General features: G+C 41.3%; 1 long non-coding RNA gene across 1 annotated transcript in view; it reads left to right on the top strand.

The window, feature by feature from the left end:
- LOC148189234 (uncharacterized) overlaps nt 1–14,049 on the top strand; it is a 56,553-nt gene that overhangs the window by 28,878 nt on the left and 13,626 nt on the right. The window contains exon 3 of the long non-coding RNA XR_015776896.1: nt 10,579–10,729. This is a non-coding gene — a long non-coding RNA (uncharacterized LOC148189234). The remainder of the gene's footprint in view (nt 1–10,578; nt 10,730–14,049) is intronic.

Raw genomic sequence — 14,049 nt, 5'->3', positions numbered from 1 at the left:
ATTAAGGAAGCTGCTGTTATGTTATCAACAGCATTAAAGACAAAGAGGAAAGAATGGCTGGGATCTTGCTATTTTTCCATTCTTGTACATCTCTATTTTTGAAGCGAGTGCCCGACGGCTATCGGCCAACTCAGACGCCAGTCTCCACACTATCATCAGGGTCTGATGAAGCAGATAGCACTGGGAGCGCTCACTGCTTCACAGTGTGCAGTCGAGCATGGTGCTGTGGGTGGAGTTGAGGGTGCAGGGGGGTATTCAGGGATGGCTAGACAGTTTGCAATCGACTGTGAGAAACAGACAAGAAACATTCTATCAGCTGGTGTGCCGAAGACAGAATGGCACCAGCCGAGCGCCAGGCAGACACAAAGCTGGCCAGAGGCATAGGTCACAAATGTTATCACCCGGCCTCTGGTGACATGCAAACTCTATCTCCATCATCGAGGTCAGGTTATTGTTTGCTTTGTCTGGGCTGAATCATGGCCAGCGCCCCTACTTCTTGGTAGTGGACGAACAGGTTTGGGTGGAGTATGAAGCTTATGGCTTCTATCAGCTTTAGCCTGCAGGCAGAGGTATTTTATTTGAGGATAGTATTTATGAGAAGCAATATATTTGTTAATTATTATTATAATTTTTTTTTTTAGAACCAGTTTACATACCATGTATTATATTAAGCATCTGTCAATGCCAAGCACCAGTTTAAATGATTATTAGATGAGTCATTCATATATAATTGTAGGTAATATCTTTTAAAAACATTTTTAAAGGAAAGATAGCATCTGTGCACCTTTAACATATAATTACAGTTGGATGTTTTGTGATAGCGTGGGGGCATGATGATGACAGAGGCGCAGTGGCATGCTCTTGGACAGCTGGCTTTCTCTTAAGTAACCTAATGACAAAAAGTGCAGCACATACTTCCCTTTGCCTTTCCATCCTTTAATCTTTGTTGATTTTAAAATCTTAACTGATTATGAAATGTGGGAGACAACAGACATAACAACAGATTTAACCATTTGTTTGTATTTAAATCATAAGAACGCATAAACAAGATGAGTCAGTCAAGACGCAGAACAACGCATTTGCCGTTTATACTAACAATTTCAGAGTGGCGATTACAGGGACTTGATATCTCACAGAAACTTGTGGGATCAAACATGATTTCAGAAAACAAAAAACAAATGCTGAAGCATACTGTTGTTATCAGCATGTTGCACTTGTGTGTTTTGAACCATGTGGTTCTTTTAAGCCAAGACTTTAGGCAAGCACTCCTGTTGCTGCCATAATTCCCCAAGCTTGTCCTTCTTTTCTACTGCTCACCTGGCTCGGTAGACAAAAGTCCTAGCGTTAGCGCTGCCCTGGTTCCCTCATCAAAAAGCATATGGAATTTTTCCATTCTCATAAAACATGCTCTGTGGCAAACAAACGTTTACGTTACTTACACATTTTGTTCAGCAAGATAATGTTCACAAATGAACACCACTTTTTGCTTAAATGTTACTGGCAAAAGTAAAAAGGAGATGTTAGGCTATAAATGAACTACACTGTGGTTACACGACTTAAACATTGCCACTACAACAAAGCTGCAAAGCCGAGTTTGGTGCGGCTCAGCATAATGACGTTCTGTAGTCTCATTTAGCAATTTATTTACTGATGTATTTTATGTCGTAGAACAAAACATTAAGTCTCTAGTCTTTAGCTTGTGTTAACTACAGACTTTTTTTAGGCATGGGACCAAAAAGCCATTCAAAAAGGCCATTGATTTTGAGATGAGGGAGCCGGAAGTGCTCAAATGTGAACTTATTTACAGATTTTAGGATTAATTCCTGGGCTACTTGATAGGCACTGTTGGCAGCAATGTCTCTACAATGTGTGTACAGACATAGCAATGTGTTCTACAGAAGCATGCAACATCAAGTTGGTGACATTTCCTGCTCAGCTTGCTCTCATTGGCTATTGTGAGTTTCTGCTCAATATTCCACAGCTGTTGCTTTCCCACTACAGGATTTGAAGTCATAAACATCAAAAATGTTTTATATTGTTGTTATCGGATGCACACTTAGTACTTCCACATTTCACTATTTTTGAGCAAGGTAATTTCTGATCCAAGTGGAAAAAAAAACATTAACATCGAACCCTGCACACCTGCAATTGTCGGAAGACGTGAATCAAATCCAAAATCTGTCCAGTTAGCCCCTAGTGTGGGGCCAGCACAAGCTAAACATTATGCTATTCTCACCCTCCATCTTACTGCATGTGCCTGTCACAGCATACATACTCATATCAGGTGAAATATGGAAAGGTGTAATGCATTCCATCAGTCAATGGAATTTCTGAATTTGAGTCACTAAACTGTGACATTGTCTTCGTGGCACCCCCCTTTACAGGAGAGAGCCTTCCCAAATATACTGAATAACTTTCCACTGAGACAGAGGGCTTTTAACTGTGACTGATGAGATGTCTGAGTATGTTCAGGCACAGTGTTAAAATGCTGTGAATCAGCTAATTGCTCTGATAATTATAATGGAGGACTTGCTGTACAGATTCAGAGAATGTCATAAACCAACAGTGCCGTGTTAGCGCTTGGCAGAGCTAAACCAGTCTGAGCTGGCATCGTCGTAAAAAGAGCCAAAGGAATGCCAACACGGGATCACAATGGAAGAAAGGAAAACTCACAAAAATGTGGTCATCTTTGTCAGGAGAGGTGGCAAAGACAGCCAGAAAGATCATGTTTTATTTTGTTACGGGGTAGTACGCGTCATGGTTGTCTGCACAGACATTATATGTGGTTTTAATGTGATTGCTTTCAGAGTATGGCTACTTTGTGTGCTTATTTTGGTGGATACCTTTTCATTAAATTACAGAGAAACAGGTATTGCAATATAAAACTCAAAGGTGTTGTTGTATACTTGAGCCTCCATAATAACCCAACTAGCTTCATTCACAGTTTTACAGCCGTAGTAATCAAAAACATAATATCACCCCCCAGCGAGGTAAACAAGTTCTTAAAACAATTCCTCCGTTACTCCACAGAGCTCATAATTTGACATATAAGTGTAACTGCAGGAATCCCGGAGCCTCTTGGGAAGTGCAGTGTAAGGTGATCTGGAGTCATAACGGCTGTCAGATCTGCGTGAGGAACTTAAACCAGCCAGTGGCGTCCTTCCAGTTTGTAACATATCAGGGAATTCTCAGTTGGCGATCCATTCCAGTGTAGCTCTCTCTCAAAATGTGTTCACTATGGCAAACAACAAAAGATAAAGTGGCGACAATAATACACAGAGCAAAGGTCGACAGGATGCCCCTGTCAGTGGCTGCAGCTGAACTCTTTCCTACCAAACAAGTTATCATTCCCTTATTTTTTTTGTGAAAATCTAATCACTGAAGTCCCACTGCACAAAAAGTCCACTAACATCTGGCTTTTGTATTTGATGGTAAAGATTCGACTTGCTGGAAAAATGACTCTGCAGTAGTCGCAGGTATTTATCAGCTCCAGCTCGGTAAGGCTCCAATCAGCAGCTCTGGTAATACGACTCGAGTGGGTGCACAAATTTCGCTCCTTTTACGTTGCGATAAAATTATGCGCCACCACAAAATATTTTTTCCATGTCTGTCCAAGCATCGCTCCAACATCGTTTAAAATTAGTTGCCACACAGTTTGAAAGAGTGACTGAATAAGTTATAGTTATTTATTTATTTATTCAGTTGGGTTTTTTTTAAAGATCATTTTCTGGGGATTTTTCCCTTTATTGATAGGACAGCTGTAGAATGACAGGAAATGTGGGAGAGAGAGGGGGAATGACACGAAGCAAAGGGCCACAGGCTGGAATCGAACCCCAGCCGCTGCAAAAGCCTCGGCATAGGGGGCGCACACTCTAACAGGTGACCTAGAGGCCGCTCCAGTAGTTATTCAGTTTATCGAGTTAGGACAGTGCACATTAATCAACATATCAGCAGTAAGCATCAATGTAAATATGCCAAAATTAGCGCAGTTGCTAAAATGAAAATATGAAGTAACCACTGTTACATTTTCACTGGCCTCTATGCACTTTGTACTGTGTCACCTGTATTTCGGTGCATCTGTGATGTCAAATATGACATACCAGAAAATAAAAAACAAATAGGTATACTCATCTACTGCAGAGTGCAGGGCTCTGGCCTACTGGCAATGGAAAATTAGTCTGTCCCTTATTTTAAGTAGGTTTTCCATGTTTTCCCAAATTTAAAAAAACAGTATGCATGCACTTATTTTGGTGGAAAAAGGGGATGAGTCATCCTAGTCGTACCAGTACTAGATATCCAAGATGTTATGCATGTTGCAGAGAGAACTAAATAATAGCATAAATCAGGGATGCGCAATAATATCTGCACATCATAGGTATTGGCAGATACTGGCTTTAAAATGAAATATCCCCATGCTAATGTGTCAAACTGTCAACACTTTGTCAAGAATAAACTTTTTTTTATTCTTGACAAAGTGAACAGGTACAAAACATCAGCTCTAAGTTATAGCTGAAGTATTATTTTAGCTGAAGTATTTTTCTTAATTCGCACAATGAATGAATATTACATGCATTGAAAAGCATTGTATTTTATGTCTCAAACTGCTGGTGGGCCATCACAATTAGAGTATGCTTAATATGATGTTAATCCCACTACAGAGAAACTTGATAATCACTGAAATTAAGTGGGGATAAAAATAGATATTTATCTATTTGTATTGGTTATCAGCCAGATGAGTTGTTTTTATATCAGCATATCCAATATCGGCAAAAAAAATCCAGTATTGTGCATCCCTAAAACAAATATTAAGCCAGTTTGACAGTGGATGGCATAAGAAGCATTATTCCCAAATTTCATCAAAAAGTGATCTGTTGCATTCAAGAGGAGAAGAGATGTGACATGTGACAGCTGATTTTGTTCATCCACTTAGCTCCATTTCCCCAAAATGCAGGGGGGATGTCTGGTCACTGTTGCCCACTGAAATGTTGTTCAGAAAAAATAAGACTTAAGCCACTAGATATTTATATGATGTAGTTTATAATACTAACATATATATAGAGAATATTGATTAGGAAGACAAGAAAAGGAGAAATAGAAGTTGTGCGTGTGATCCAGTAGTCCTACAACATTTTAAACATGTCTGTACATATCTGTAGGCCTACTGAAAAATATTTTCTCTCAGTTTGATTATTGATTTCACAATATCCTCCAGGCATATGCGTGCACCCAAGCTACATGTTCTTAAACATATCCACCAAGCCTAGTGATCACAGTGACATCTTGTTCTTCATTCCTTTGGTGTGCCATAAAAGGGTGTATGTTTGTGTTTGTATTGGCATGAGTCCTTGTCTGTATTTGTGAGTGTTTCTGCCTCTCAGAAAGCACACTTGATCATGATTGTGTAACTCTGCAGCACGGAGGCAAGGATATTAAAAACAGATGTGGCCTCTTTCGTTGGGAATATGGGGGGGTGGTCTTGAAAGGGGGGAGGGGGCGTGAGTTCTGGGCAAAGCATTCCCACATTATTGATTGCTGATCCTCTGGTATGTTTGGACTATCAGCAGGGTTCTGGGGGCTAAAATGATAAATTTGAAAAGGTGGTGGTGGGGGGGGGTTAGGAGGAGAGGAAAATAATGCCACAGAGTTCAATTTATAACAAGATATGGGAAGTTTAAGAGTTCATCTTGCTTGTTTTGAACTTTCTACTTTTTATAGCAATATATATTAAATTAACTCTATTTAGATTGTCAGCATTTTATCTAAACACTGAGAGATTTGATCCATTTTATGTCTTTTTTTAGTATTAATTATTAGTGATACATTTTCCACCCCAAAACCACACAAGCACTCATCACCACCTCCACCTTTTACTACAGTGTACAATGGGATTCATTATGGTAGGAAGATAGTTAGTTACTCCTCTGCCCCCGACACACATACATGCATTGTTTCAGAGCAACAGTGGAAACAACAGTTTGAGACGTGTTTTATCTGTGGCAGGTTGCAGTGTGAGGCAGAGAAAGAAGAAAAACTTCCTTGTGAAAGTAGGAATGCAAAGTATTCCCCACAATGCCACACTGCTGCAATTACTCCAGTGCCTGGTGCCGGGCCAAGACAATGAGATGACAGCTTGTAGTGTTGAGGGGGAGAGCAGTTCAACTCCCATCTCTCCTCTGTGTACTGTGGGCCTGCAGTAGACCTATCTATACAGTAACCTTGTTTCTCAGACCTCTACATGGTGGCCTGCTGGGTCCAAAATGAATGTAATTCCATCTGGTAGTTGGATCAGTTGGTTTCGAAACATCATAACCCAATAAAATCTTGCCTTACACTGCAATTTTCTATTTAGCCGAGACTGAGATGTCACACATGAAGTTGTGCATGTGCACATTAGCGTGTCGGTATGTATTAACAGCTCCAGCACTGATTGTCTTCTTGATATCATCTCTCGCTATTCTTTCTTCTCACCATGCTGACCGATAGTTTTCACTGTCACTTGGCAATTAACTGGCTGAGTCGTCCTCTGTGAAAAGAGACAGAAAAGAAAAGAGGTGAGATTAGGCTGGGGGGGGGGGCTGAGGGATGTGGGAAGGGAGCTTGCTGCTGCCAGAGTGTCTGCCTCCCCAGGCCTTGTCCACTGCCGCCAAGGGCCGCCTGCCCTCCCGCCTGTTATCAGCTGGCTCAGCAGCGGCAAAGAAACAGCTAAACAAGGCACTGTTTATCTGTGCAGACTGTATTCACTGCACATCCCAGCTGCTGGGCTGCGGCACCACTCAAATCTGCCCGGCTCTGCAAAGAAAAGGCCGGCAGACCTGCTCTCAACAACAGTCTGCAAAGTGGTGCCAGGGGTACAGATCAATAGGCGACAGTGTCCCAGCTCTGTCCGACACTGCAGACCCAACAATCCCACCTCTTTACCATAACCTCCACCGAACTATCTTTTATTCAGCCTGTTGAATGTTTATGTGTCTTTTTTTTAAGATAATTTGTTTGGCTTTTGCCTTTATTTGAGACAGGGCAGATATAGTGAGGGAGAGAGAGAGCAGGGATGCCACTGCGGTGAGGACACAGCCTCTGTACATGGGGTGCCTGCCCTACCAACTGAGCAACTGGGCGCCCCTGTTTGTGTGTCTCTTTAAATTAGAATCTTTGAGGCACTTTTATTTTGTCATTCTTTGCTTAAGAATGAGCTGGGTATGTCCTCAATTAAAATTAATGTAGCTGATTGATTGCTACTGACTCGAAATGTCAAATTGACTCAGACCATTGATCCAGACCTGAGCAGATTATGTTGTAACCTTTAATCAAAACTCATTTAAGTCAATCTTAATGGCTGTCAAGTGAATAGATTACTTTTTTTTACATTCCTCACCTTGTTAACTACAACCATATTGAATGCATTTAATTTCTGATGCAAATACCATTTAAACAGTTTCTTCTCAAGATGGTCAGCCCATAAAATTATAAGGGTGGGAATCACCAGGGCCCCCACAATACAATATTATCATGATTTTTAACTAATCTCAGTTTTAAGGACAGCTCTTTAACTTACAACTGTAAAGCAGAAACACACAGCACTGGTTTATTTATTAAGGGTGCCAAATTTTGTACTTAAGTCACGATATAATATTATTCTGATTTTAAAATATTTGACAATATATTGGATATCACATTTTTTTTTACTGTATATTATGTCCCCAATGGAAAAACACATCAATATCTGTTTTTTCTTTTAACATTTAAGATAAAGTTTCTCATTTCGATCATTTTTATTGTGGCAAAATTTATCCAATGGACTGAGAAAGCAATTTATAATCATATTCAAGTAATATCAATAATATTAATATTAACATTTTTTATTTAGATTCCTCGGCTCCTTGTTTTTTGCTGACATGTGGGCATATCTAAGGTTTAATGTTACATTATTGTGAACTCGCACGTGACAATGTGTCTCAGCTACAGTTTCCGAGTAATACAAAAGTAATATAACAAGTAGTGTAATGAATTGCTTTCTACAGGGAGTAAGTATGTAATGCATCACTCTTTAAATATGTGCAATCACTTTTTTACTTTTCTGATGGAAACATCCTCACCAGTTGCAGAGGTGCTGTCCTGTAGCAGGTGTACTCTGCAATACTCTGCAGACAAGCTGAAGTTCTATTTTCCATTTTCAGTAACCATTAGTCTCACAAAAGTCAGAGTCTAGGGCAGAAATGCCTGATCTGTAAGCACTCTCTCACTCTTCTTAGACGCACACACAAACACATGCACACACAAAACCGTCCCCCTCTTATCTGTGGGCCGAGGAGCCCTGACTCCAGCCTGTGCAGACAGTGCTATCTAACCGGGCCATGTCTCTATATACACAAGGAAATCACCCACTCCTCATGAAGAAATGAAATCTGCTTCAGACATCCTGGCCCTGAGCTAGGGAAAAAAAGAGGGAAAAAAACATATTTTGAAAGGCTAATTCCGCTTGAGACTAGTCACACACAAACCCTCGTTTAAAAAAAAAAAAAGAACGAAAAACACTTTGGGCTTTAACTATTAGAACAAATCCCTCTTATTCCTCTGAGGATGTTAAGGACATTGTCTTTGTTGTGGCTTATGCCGCCTTGGCCTCTGTCCCAGGCCATTTATCTATGAAGCATGACACAAGCAGGGTTTTTTTTAAGGATTATTTTTTTGGGGGATTTTCCCTTTAATGATAGGACAGTCATAACATGACAGGAAATGTGGGAGAGAGAGGGGGAATGACACAAAGCAAAGGGCTGCAGGCTGGAATCAAACCTGGGCCACTGTAAAGCATTGACATATTGGGTGCACACTCTAGCAGGTGAGCTAGAGGCCGCCTCATGACACAAGCAGTTACATTTCATTCCAACTTCTCACTAGATGAGCTGGGGTAGCCTTTTTCTGTATTCTTGTTCATAGCACAGATTTGCATGTCAGTCACAGACAGTGTTGGGGTCTTGGTGCTGTTAGAGAGTGAGACGGACAGACTGACACATAGGCAGAGCAGAGCAGACAGCCCAGTGCTGGAGGCAAGTCAGGAGTCAGAGGTTACGGGGAAGTGAGGATGGCTGACCTCTCAACAGGACAAACTGTTTAGTGGTGTTGACTTAACATTGCCCAGACTCTGGCAGCGGTTCTAACCCTCCGTTTCAGCAGACCCGTCCAAAGTGCTCACCACAGGAGAGATCAGCAAGATCCCTCGTAATAGCCCGATGTGAGACCCAACACAGTAGGAGTTCTTGGACACTGATACCCCAGGATCCTCAGTGGCAGAATATGCTGACTTATCAACACCACTTGATGAAACACGTGTTTTGGATTCCTGGAGAGTGTTTGGTGTTTCCATGTCAGTCAGCCTCATCACTTCAGGAGGTGTCACAACTCTTACAGCTCCAACATAGCTACAAATTAAACACTATTTCATCCTTGTGGCCATGATGGATGAAGGAGACATCCTGTCCTGTAGTTTTGCAGCCATATATTTATATATGATTGCCATAAAAAAGTTGAATATTTATCAGACTTAGTATTAGTAGAAATGATGCTTGCTCAGAAGTAAAGTAAATATGTATAAAAAGCATATGCTAATATATTTTCATTAAGCACTTAGTCAAACTCCATCAGTAAACATAGAGCAGGATGAGAACCAGCCACTTGTTTCACTTTTGGGAACCAAGAGGGGGAAGTTAGTTAATTTGTGTTTACAAAGCAGACAAAACAGTCTGAGAGCCTTGCTCCATGAATAATTGATGATTATTCAAAAGATGACTCACATTAGTGGTTTCTATGGCAATGAATAATTTTGTGGAGCTATGTGTAGTATTAGGCCCAGGCCTGTTCCCTGCCTCTGGCGAGATGTTACAGAGGCCCTTCACACACAAGCTTTTGTCAGACTCCAGTGTTGGTGACAGGACGCCATGGGGCAAAGTTTCATGTTGGTGACTGGCTGAGCTGTCTGACAACTGGACAAGTTGCCCTCTATTAAATTGCCTGACTGATATTTTGGTCCTTTTGTTTGTGTGCAGTTATCAAGTTGTGTTTGGTTGATCATGTAGTGAACCAGGCTGACAGTGTTTTCACAAGTTAGGTGAAGGGTTTATGCATGTTGGTTGGCTTTAATTAACGTAAACTAAATACAAAACAACCTCAAATACTGAACATACTACTGCTGCTTTTCCACTGCATGGTCTGGCTCAACTCTTTTTCCACTGCAGATAGTACCCCCTCAAGGTAGGATTCTCAGCTGATCAACAAAATGACGCAGAGTGAATCTGTTGTGACTTCATCTTTATTGCAACACTTGCTGAATCTTTTCACCAGCAACGAAACAGAGGAACATCTGAACTGGCTTGTTTGAGTACACATTCAAACATCTGAACATAAAATCTGGGTCATGTGAATAAAAAATACTTCTGCTAGTGATTGTAGGTTGATTATTTAATATTGTTGGACTGAGGATGTCAATGGTTAACTGTTAACCATGAACTGTTACGGGTTAACCACTTAAACTATTTTTCACTGGTTACACATGTCGGTCTAGTAATTAATTACGCTACTTTTCAGTTTACAGCACTGCACCCAACCCGCGTCTGGTAAGAGCTGATGGAGTGGAGTGCTAGTGGAGTGGCTCATTATCACAAATAACGGTGTCCAGTCCCCACAGCGTTGATGTGGAAACATTTTGCCACCGTCCTGTCTACCCCCAGCTTGCCCGGTGAGTAAGTGGCTCAATTATGAGCCGTAAAACCCCCTTTAGTATTGTTGACTTATCACTGTCAGCTCCCTGTCAAATAAAAAAACAAAAAACATGTATGTTAGGTTAACTCTTCCATAGGTGCTTCTGACCAAGGCAATGGCAGAAGATCTGGTGTTGGTCCACAACAAATGTTATTGTACAATATACATGCAACAATAAAGAATTCCTCTTCCTTCTTCTACCTTCTTCTTTCTCCTCTTCTGTTAGCACAGCTAGTGCTGCTAACATAGTTAATGCTTTAGAGGTTTTGCCTTCAAAATGAAGTCATTACTGGAGGGTGGGTATGATGTTCCTGCAACAATGCATTCGACCATCGAGACATCATTTCTATTCGATCGGCAAACAAACACTGTTGCTAGTAACGTTAGCTGCGGTGGACATTGCGGAGTAGCAGAGGAACAACTGGAGACAAGAGGTTGGGCAGTGGGCACGTTTCTACACGATAACACGACTGGTCGGCTGTCAGCACAGCCCACAGAAAATGAAGTAAAAGTCAATACATTTAAATTATAAAACATGAAAAGCTCACTGAGGCAATGGAGCATTAGACTTAAAGGAAAGGCTTATTTGTACTTCACGTCTTTTTTATTTTTATTTCTCAAAAATTAAAGGGATGGTTACTGGTAAAATTAACCAAAACTGACATCCAAGGTCGGGTTTGTGCAGGATGCCCTGTGTTGCACAAATGACAGTTCTAGTGACAGTTCTCTCTGACCAATCAGTGGACTGCAGTGTTTTAACTCCACCTTCTAGTGTTGCCTCAGCTAGCTTGGAACCTTGACAGGGATAGTACCATTAAAAGCACCAGGTAATATCCACAACTCTTCTTAATGAAAAACCAAAAAAGAGCTAGTCGAGTAGAGCTGTACTGTACCATGCCGTAGAAATGGGGCTTATGAGCGCTGGATTGGATGGCACTGCTGGTGTGCATTGTCATTATTAGTCACATGAATACTAATTACCTAGTTGTTTGCAGTGACAGCACTGTGCAAATCTCAGCAGCCTCCAAATCCGGACACAGAAACCACAGACTATTTCATGCTAAAATCTCAAATAACTTCATCGATAAAGGATGACCCTCTTACTTTGTATCAGACTGGTATCACAATATGCTAAGGTGTTAGCATTGCCCCAGAGCAAATTATATTCCAGAGCCAAATTTGAAAAAAACAAAAAACGTTTTTATGTTCTCATCACAGTGGGTTTACATATCCTTTCCAACATAATACCTGTAGATCATGCCAAAGCTCATTTAAAAGCATGTAGATTATCAAAGTATTAGACTAAGCGCTCCTACTTCCTAATTTAAAGGGCTAATGTCTGGAGCCCAAAGACAATATCATCAAAGATTTTGTAAGATTAACCAGTCAAATAATAAATGAATAGATGTTCCTGTAGGTAGTAGTTTCTTAAATTCAAAGTGAATTACTCACTCTTGTGATGTTTCTCCTGCATCATGCTGTGCTGTGTTCTTTAAATCTTGCCCTTTCGTATCTCTGCCTTTTTGACTTCCCAGAAGTTTAATATTGCCAGTGCTCTTAATCATTTCTGTCTGGATGTGGCCTGAGTGGCACAGCGGGTGTCTCTGGATCAGGCTAGAGAGAGGAGGAGGGCTTATTTTTACCACTGGTTTGGGAAACACTGGGCTGCAATCACTGGGAGAAAAGATGGTTCTAATTACAGATCTCTCCCTTCTCTTTCTCTCGCTGTGTCCTCTTACTATTTAGCTATATTTCTGTATTTCCATCCCCCTCTCAAAAAGCGAAGTGAAGTTCTCCTCTGACAGCTATTGTGTGGCTTATTTTGAGTTTCAACACAAAATGTGGACTCACAGAAGAGATAGAATAGAGGGTTCTGTGCTGCACTCAGCTCCAAGCTTCTCATGAAACAACATCTGCAGCAGCACACCAGGCCAATGATAATGTTGTGTTTAAACGATAATGGCTGTTTTTGCAAGTGTCAATTTGAGATTATGATGTACTGCTCTTTACTGTGATGGACGAGTGTATGTTATGAAAAATCAGGTGCTGTTATGTGCTGTTATGCAGGGTCAGCATTATGTGGACCACCAAACATGATGAAGCATATACCCCCATATGTCTGGCAGCTGTCACTTTATGGTGAAAAGTTACAATCATACCAATCTAAACCCACAGACAAAGATGGTGGATTAGAGGCTTCCAGGTCCTAGGGCCAGTTTAAAGGCTGTCCTTTATGGAGGATGATTGGAAAAATGCGTGGAAAGAGAGAAATCAGGGAGGCAGTGGCGAAGGAGGAGTAAGAGCAGGGGAGAGAGAGGTAAAGGGATTGAGGTGGAAGGATTGCACTAGAGAGGAAAGAGAGGGGGAATGCAGGATTAGAGGCTAAGAGCAGTGTGGAGAAAGGGATCAGAGGCAGGGGGAGTGAAAGAGAGAAAGAGACATAGCAGAGGGAAAGGCGTCTGCGCCCGCCAGCCAGGCAATGGCTGTCAGTGGCAGGGCCTCTCTCCCAGCACCAGGGGCTCCAGGGCTGTGGCCACATAATGAAGGCTTGTTTGAGTTCACATTCAAACATCACAGAGAGCGCCTGGAAAAACAGTGCCCCACGGGCTACTTTTATTAACCCGGCTAGGATTCCCAGCCTTCAACCCAGTGCCAAAAGGCTTCCTCGCTTCTCATCCACACACACACTGTCTGTCCAGTAAAAAACTTTGTCATGTTGAGCCTGGAACATCTAGTGCAACTCTGATGGTGTTGGAGACTCTCCTATGTCTTCTGGCTGTGAGAAAATTAGCAAAGCTCTTTTCACAAGCGAGGTTAATTGAGAATGGGGCTGTTGCAAAAAGATATGGTTTAGTGCTATAACACTTTTGGGTGTTTCTGTCTCCTGCAGAAGCTCATCTGACTGCTCTGCTGTTTATCTTTTCTCTCCCTACCTCTCTGTCATAACACACACACAGGCCTGCTGAATGATGGCCCTGTGAGATTCACTGGGGAGGATATTTGACTCAGGATTTTCCGATAATAGGATTTGAAGCATGCTTGCAACAGATAGTGGTTTTGTGGTGAAGGAAAGGAGTATGTGATCCTGCTTCTGTATGTAAATACAGAGGCAGTTTGTGACAGCACTTACACAAAGATGATTCTGGTTCTTCTTGGAACAATAAACCATGTGAGAGCCAACTTGTTTAAGTTTAGGAGAAGCAGTGGTCAGTTTCACCCCATCACAAGTCATTGGGGTTGTAGCAGAGAAACAAGCCTTTGTTTCTTTGACTTGTGTTATTTTTTTAAGATCTGTGT

Source organism: Plectropomus leopardus, chromosome 7 (genome assembly GCF_026936395.1).
Source record: "Plectropomus leopardus strain MGB_pleo_1.0 chromosome 7, ASM2693639v1, whole genome shotgun sequence".
In the NCBI taxonomy this organism is placed as follows: domain Eukaryota; kingdom Metazoa; phylum Chordata; class Actinopteri; order Perciformes; family Serranidae; genus Plectropomus; species Plectropomus leopardus.
This window is presented reverse-complemented; position numbering and strand designations above follow the sequence as displayed.